The sequence below is a fragment of the Schistocerca piceifrons genome, chromosome 2 (genome assembly GCF_021461385.2).
Source record: "Schistocerca piceifrons isolate TAMUIC-IGC-003096 chromosome 2, iqSchPice1.1, whole genome shotgun sequence".
Taxonomy (NCBI): Eukaryota; Metazoa; Arthropoda; class Insecta; order Orthoptera; family Acrididae; genus Schistocerca; species Schistocerca piceifrons.
The window spans coordinates 844549550-844557353 of NC_060139.1; the positions used below are offsets into that span (position 1 = coordinate 844549550).

General features: G+C 45.5%; 1 non-coding gene across 1 annotated transcript; it reads left to right on the plus strand.

Annotated features, from left to right (window-relative positions):
- The first annotated feature begins 7471 nt into the window (after positions 1-7471).
- Trnat-agu lies at positions 7472-7543 on the plus strand. Its single transcript has one exon. It is a non-coding gene; the product is annotated as a tRNA-Thr (tRNA).
- Positions 7544-7804: the final 261 nt, after the last annotated feature.

Consider the following 7804-nt stretch of genomic DNA (forward strand, 5'->3'; position numbering starts at 1 on the left):
TGTAGGTCCATTTGTGTCATGACGTATTTGTCCTCTCTTGAAAGCTCTCATGTGTCCTCATATTGCAACGTGTTGATGACACTCGTTCCGATTGTTCCTGCAGCATTGTTTTAAGTTGTGTCCAGAGCAGCCGAGCTTCATTTGTGACGGTTTGGGTAGCCTAATATGGATATTATGATCTTGTTGGTTTGTTTGTGCAGTGGCAAATCCAGTTCCTGTGACATCTTCAAATTATGTATGTGACAAAATTCCGCCACACCAGATGTAATAACTCCAGAAGCAGTTCTTGTTGAATGACAAAGGATATCTGTGAACTGGGGATGGACAGGAGGTAGGCCACGGGTATTTCCAGTGCGACAGGGCGTGTTTAGTGCGGCCCTGCAGCTTCCACGTGGCGTGCCATGAGGCCCACATGTGGCCTCTCTTCCAGTGGAAGAACGTCTTGCCTCTTGTGCTTTGGAAGACTGACTGGACTTTTATCAAATGAGCTACAGTTATGGCACACACATTTGCCTGTATGAGTTGTGAAGTGTAATTTAGCCGCATCCTGCAGCATCTTCTTTATTTCATTCATCTTCACCAAATATCATTGCTATCAACACAGTCCCCACACCCACAACTACAGATAATGTACCCATTAAACTTCTCCATCTCCAGCGCAGGCATCTCATCTACTGAACACAGTAAACAATTATGTCTGTCCTTCCAGTCCAGCAGATGTACACAGAGTGAGTTCTTTTCCTGTCATTTTTCCTCAGGCTGTTATCTTGGATTATGTCACAAGAGGGGGAGGGTTGACAGTGCCCTCTGGTGGTGGTATTGTGTACTAGGTCAGTTGGACTCTGGACCTCATAGTGAACACACTAGATGGAGGTACTGTCTATGACAACTCAAATTGTCTAAATAAACAATGCATACTTATGTCCATCCTATACGACAGCCCAGCACAGACTGACTCCTTTTCCACCAGTTTCCAGATGGGGTAGGGGAAGGGACGGGTGACAGGGGAGGGGAGAGGAGAGGAGTGGAGTGGGGTTATGTTAGTGGAGGTAGCCCGATTGACCAATTTTCCCGCCAAAATTCCCCATGTTGCCACATCTATGGCAGCAGCTTGGATCCGATATCTTCAATAAATCTGGCAACATTGGAACGTGGTGTAGCGCTCTCTTTTTCCTACTTCTCACATATTCAGTCTGTAACAGGGCAAATATGGAATAATGGAGGGATTGGTAGGGAAAGGCTACAACATCGTCAGAATGACACAGTGGTAATCACACCAACTAACCCCTCAAACAGAAACCACAGCAAAAGTCCGCATAGAAATTGACAGTCGGCCACTACAGCCTCAGCCCAAAAATAAAGCCACTCACAGTATTGATAAGAGAAGACTTATACAGTTCCACCATTAAGTTAGTGTTTAGAATCATTTATTTCCAATTCATTTACATAGTCACTTAGTGTATTCTTCTTTATTTGTTTACATTTACACTTTTTGGATGATTTATAGTTATAATTAGCGGATAACATCTTCTCCTGTGACATCTGTTCAATGAGATTGGCGTTTATAGTTTTCTGTGCAGCATTTGCACTTTCATAATTTACCTCAATTTTGAGAAGCACTGCTATCCTCTCATGTTTCACGTATTTAATTTATTTTGTGGGTAGGGATGTGTCGAGTTCACGGTGGGAACCTCCTGGGCTTATGATAAAGCTGGTCGGTTTCATACTTGAGCATTGCTGTATTAGTAGCTTGTCACACCACAGCGAAGGTATGTGTTGGAATAACATGAAAATTGCAATTTTGGTTCGGAAATAATTGTTCAAGTCTTGGAGATACGATTCTTCTCGGAGTTCATCTTGGAATCTAGTAATGGTTTGCTTTCTTACGTTGATATTATGTGCATTGCAGGTGGAGCGTATACATGGTCTGTTCCACCATTTGGAGAAAGGAAGTGATAGTGGTACCACAGAAGTTGATTTGCGACCTAAAAGTGAATCTTGGCGTGATTTTGGTCATGCCACCGGTACCGATGGGGGTATCTTGGAAGATGTACATGGGTTGTCCAAGAAAGAGGCGTTTTGATGTTCAAGTACGGAAGTACAGTTTTTTTTTTCTCGCTTGGGTTCGATTAGGGCTATCGCCAATGGAGCAATGTGTTCTCGTTGTTGGTTTCGGAGTATGGTTACGCTTATGGATAATCACGTAAGGTGCGACATTTTTTGCTAGTGGTACTTTTTCGTCTTTGGATATCGCTCATAGATTATCGCTACAGCGCGATGATGTTTCCCTTGTTGTATTTCGATTATGAATCACTAGCGCACGGGGGGGGGGGGGGGGGGCCCTTCTGCGAAGTTTTGTATTACATGGCGTGAGCACATGGAGTGGTAGTCACGATAGCGCGTCTATAGATGAATAAGAAATATAGAATCATATATAAAATGGGACCAGATAAAGAAAGGAAAATAACCGCAATTCTTTATGCACTACAAATCATATGAACTGGCATTTTGTACCTTTGCAGCAGTTGCTATTTGCACATCGATTTTTGAGAGTTATTGGTCGGTTTCAGAGGGCAAGGCGAATTCATGGCGAAGTCTAATCTGTCCTGACAGCACATTAAGGAGTGTACAGATGGCAGTGAGTGGTATCCAACCCAGATTCTGCACCAGATATCTTTATCAGCGTCACCATCCAATACGTTGGTATCAATAGTACTGTCAAAGACCAGATTAGCGTAAAGTAGGAAGTTTTATAGGTAGCTAGAGTTAATAATGGGTACAATGTAATTAAAAGTAAGTATTACATTGTGTGGGAGTGCTTGAAGTATGAATGTGCAAACAGTGCCAGCTTAGCCCACTGGGGTGCACGAGTGGTACTGGGAAACTAACAAAATAATGACATACTCTGCAGCACACAGCTTCACCACTATAAAATGATTAGTTTATGTCTTTTGGATAACTGATTATCTATCTATCGTATCTCAATTTTTTCAAAAGATCCAGTTAAAGTGTCACAATTTCTTCTGCTCCATGTCACATTAGCCTCTTTATTGAAGTGTGACACTCCCATGCAGAACGTATTGGGTTATAGGGAGGTAGCGAAAGGTGAAAAACCACTCTCTCACTTTAACAACATTGTCAGTCAGATTAATGTTCATATTTTAAGTCATGATCTCAGTGTTCCCCAGTACTACATTTGGTATTTGTGGTTTATGACTTTTTTCCATAAGAAATTTGTGGGCAGAATGTTCTTATAACTGCATGCGTTATCTGTGTAGAACTTGTACCCAAAGAGCCTTAGTGGACGCCACGTACGGCAGGGAGAGAGATAAATTGGGGGGCCATAAATACTGAGTGCAGCGTTCTGGCGTGTGAGTGATTCTGGGAAGCAGTACTCAGTAGATTGTACCTGCGGAGGGACTTCTGGCACAAGCCCTTTCCTACTTCCCACTTCGGGTGAGACGGAAAGGTGGCAGTTCGCAAAACATTTCATATGGGCGAGGCGATGGTCTGTCGCAAAGGCGGCCAGTTAGCTGAAAGTGGCTGCAGGACGATATTTAAGAGAATCTTCTGTAGACTGTGTAAATGGTGAGAAGGTCATTAGACTCTGCACATTCTCGTGTTAGAAGCTGGGACGATAAGGACAGAGCAGCTGGGGCATGTGTTCAGTGGAGGCAAGACTGTAACACCCTTGACGACAGGGAGTCGTCAGGTTCCTTTACTGAGTGGCAAAAACATAATTTCATGGGCACAACTGTCTGGGAAGCTTAGCTACCTTCTTTTAGAAATTGGAAGTGGTCGGCCTAGAAAGATTAGATCTTTCCATAAATGAGAGATTGTGGTCTGGAGTAGATAGATGTTTTTTTGCCAAATTGTGGCCATGCTTAGAGTGAGAACGACGCCTCGATAGTCTAAAGTCTTCTCTTTTCGGACGAGAGATTTGGAGTCACTGATTTGCTACTCTCAGGATATGCAAAGTGGGATCTTACTCCCCCAGCATGGGAACCTGGTGCTGTATCTAGACTGGCTAGCACGCCAACAGAACAGTCAAGACTGGAGATTCAATGAGTGAAGGATAATTCGATTGATTTGCGGAATGTGAGGGCTGTTTCGTTTTCGCTAATTCGGCTCCCGTACCGAGGCTTGGTGGAAAGTGTTTATGATTCTTTGCCTTCTTCGTCTTCTGGTCTTCCCCTGGTGGTGAACTTCAGGTCTTTCCCGGTGGGTGAGAGTTGTGATCTGTATCTTGTGGTTGATTAAGAGCCAGTGGCACTTTACAACTACACCGACAGTGGAACTGGATATCATATTGGACGTATCGTGCGTCACGAGGGTGAACTTATTCGTCCTGAGTCGGCTCTCTGACGTTTGACAGTTCCAACACGCACCGTCGAACCTGTGAGTCTAATTGGTTTGACCAGGCCAGCGAACGGGTGCACCAGACCCTGAAATCTGCCGGGACTTCACCGCACTGACAGGGAAGTTTCCCATGTTCTGACTGAGAACGCGTAGTTTACAACATTTTCGTGGACGCGCCAGTACATAACAGCTGCCTCGGAGCACCAGTCCTCACCCAAAGAGACGCCGGAATCAACTCCACTGTTCTCGTTCACACTCCCTCAACTATTCACTGTTACTATTTTATTGTGGCTCCACGTGACTGCACCAGCAATTTAAGGTCAATTTTATTAAATTAATTAATTAGGTTATTAATCTGAGTTTCGAAAGTTACCTAAGACCTAGGATACAAAAGTGCCTTGAATAAATTCTCTAATTCCTATATAAAATTAAGGGAGTAGCTCGCACTTTGAAAATTATTAAGAAGATTTTTCTTTTCTTTATGTAAAAATAAAAACTTTCAGCATCACTCAGACATGTATTTACGATTAAAGCAAGAGACGACCTGCAGTATGTTGCAACCCCCTTTCGAGTTGCGACGGTTATGTTCATAACATATTTTCTTAACGCTGTAAGCTGGTTTCTACGCAATTCGAATAATCCAGCATTGCAGCGCAACTGCCTTGATGAATACTTCCTTTAAAATCGTATTGCTTTCACTATTGTAATTGAATAACAGTGCCTTCGCTTTAATTAAGAGCCTACAGGCGATTAGTCTTTGTGTTAGCTTCTAATTTGCTTGCTTGTTTGTTCCAGTGTTCTGTTATTATGGATGCACTTTGTCTAATATTTTTATAAGTGTATTATTCTGTAAGTGGAATAAATTGCCTTCTGAGAAATCTTGGCATACAGCGATTGTTATTTAAACTGCACTGCCTTCTGATTTCTTCTATTGCCTTGTAACACCAATGTTGCTAAGAGGCGTATGCCGATATTTACATTCGTAAATATGTTTTGCATCACACTTATGGCTGTACATTGTCTTTGTGCTCTGCGAATAATTCATTAATACACTCCTGGAAATTGAAATAAGAACACCGTGAATTCATTGTCCCAGGAAGGGGAAACTTTATTGACACATTCCTGGGGTCAGATACATCACATGATCACACTGACAGAACCACAGGCACATAGACACAGGCAACAGAGCATGCACAATGTCGGCACTAGTACAGTGTATATCCACCTTTCGCAGCAATGCAGGCTGCTATTCTCCCATGGAGACGATCGTAGAGATGCTGGATGTAGTCCTGTGGAACGGCTTGCCATGCCATTTCCACCTGGCGCCTCAGTTGGACCAGCGTTCGTGCTGGACGTGCAGACCGCGTGAGACGACGCTTCATCCAGTCCCAAACATGCTCAATGGGGGACAGATCCGGAGATCTTGCTGGCCAGGGTAGTTGACTTACACCTTCTAGAGCACGTTGGGTGGCACAGGATACATGCGGACGTGCATTGTCCTGTTGGAACAGCAAGTTCCCTTGCCGGTCTAGGAATGGTAGAACGATGGGTTCGATGACGGTTTGGATGTACCGTGCACTATTCAGTGTCCCCTCGACGATCACCAGTGGTGTACGGCCAGCGTAGGAGATCGCTCCCCACACCATGATGCCGGGTGTTGGCCCTGTGTGCCTCGGTCGTATGCAATCCTGATTGTGGCGCTCACCTGCACGGCGCCAAACACGCATACGACCATCACTGGCACCAAGGCAGAAGCGACTCTCATCGCTGAAGACGACACGTCTCCATTCGTCCCTCCATTCACGCCTGTCGCGACACCACTGGAGGCGGGCTGCACGATGTTGGGGCGTGAGCGGACGACGGCCTAACGGTGTGCGGGACCGTAGCCCAGCTTCATGGAGACGGTTGCGAATGGTCCTCACCGATACCCCAGGAGCAACAGTGTCCCTAATTTGCTGGGAAGTGGCGGTGCGGTCCCCTACGGCACTGCGTAGGATCCTACGGTCTTGGCGTGCATCCGTGCTTCGCTGCGGTCCGGTCCCAGGTCGATGGGCACGTGCACCTTCCGCCGACCACTGGCGACAACATCGATGTACTGTGGAGACCTCACGCCCCACGTGTTGAGCAATTCGGCGGTACGTCCACCCGGCCTCCCGCATGCCCACTATACGCCCTCGCTCAAAGTCCGTCAACTGCACATACGGTTCACGTCCACGCTGTCGCGGCATGCTACCAGTGTTAAAGACTGCGATGGAGCTCCGTATGCCACGGCAAACTGGCTGACACTGACGGCGGCGGTGCACAAATACTGCGCAGCTAGCGCCATTCGACGGCCAACACCGCGGTTCCTGGTGTGTCTGCTGTGCCGTGCGTGTGATCATTGCTTGTACAGCCATCTCGCAGTGTCCGGAGCAAGTATGGTGGGTCTGACACACCGGTGTCAATGTGTTCTTTTTTCCATTTCTAGGAGTGTATTATGAACTGTGCCTGTGATGTGTAGTCAGCATGAGGGCCAATTCAGTTTCCCTACCACTGAATTTCAAAAGGGCAAGATATGTACATTGCTGAGGGTTTCTGTCTTTTATATTACAAATACTCCTGTTTGTGGGTTCGAGCCTGATTTTCAGTATAGTAGGATTATTTGGACTGGATTGGGTAGGAAAAGTTAAGAATATTACTATTAGTCAAGCCAGCTGGGTGTTGAGTCTTAAACTTTGTATATTTACATCTTTTGTCGTTTTCCATATCTTTTATAGTGTTCTTTAATGGTCTCAAATATATACAGTTATACTCGTATATGCTGACTGAAGCGAATGAAAATTTGTACCAATTTTGGGTTACAAATTTTCATTCGTCGCTTCCGTCTGCATAGATACATCATAGAAGTTTGAGACTTTAAAATGTATTTGGAACCATACAATTTCACTTGATTAAACAGCTATGCATAGGTTTCAGACAGGATGCCCCATTTCGTTCGATGGTGAGGCATTATTCCAATACCGCTGGAGAGTCTCTGAAATGCTGTTCGAGTTTATGGGGAATACCAACTGGGCTGAAAGGTGAATGGGTATTTGGACTGAGGGGGCAGGGGGCAGTTGTGCAAAGCCACTGTGCCAGGGTGGCGTAGTGGTTAGCGCATCTGCCTAGTGAGCAGGTGACCTGGGTTCGAATCCTGACCTCGGCACAAATTTTCATTCACCACTTCAGTCTCCATACATACCTCAAAATGTTGCCGCTTAAGGGCGTTGTTGCAAACGTAGAACGATTCCCATGTGGGTATATAAGCACCGACACATAAGCAAGGGATTAGTGTGAGATTAGAGCCTTTCCGACATGGCGCCGCAAAAGCGGGAACGTGAACTATGGCGACGATCTTACGAAACGCTTCGAAACAGGACCAGCGTGGGGTCGAGCGGTTCTAGGCGCTACAGTCTGGAACCGCGCG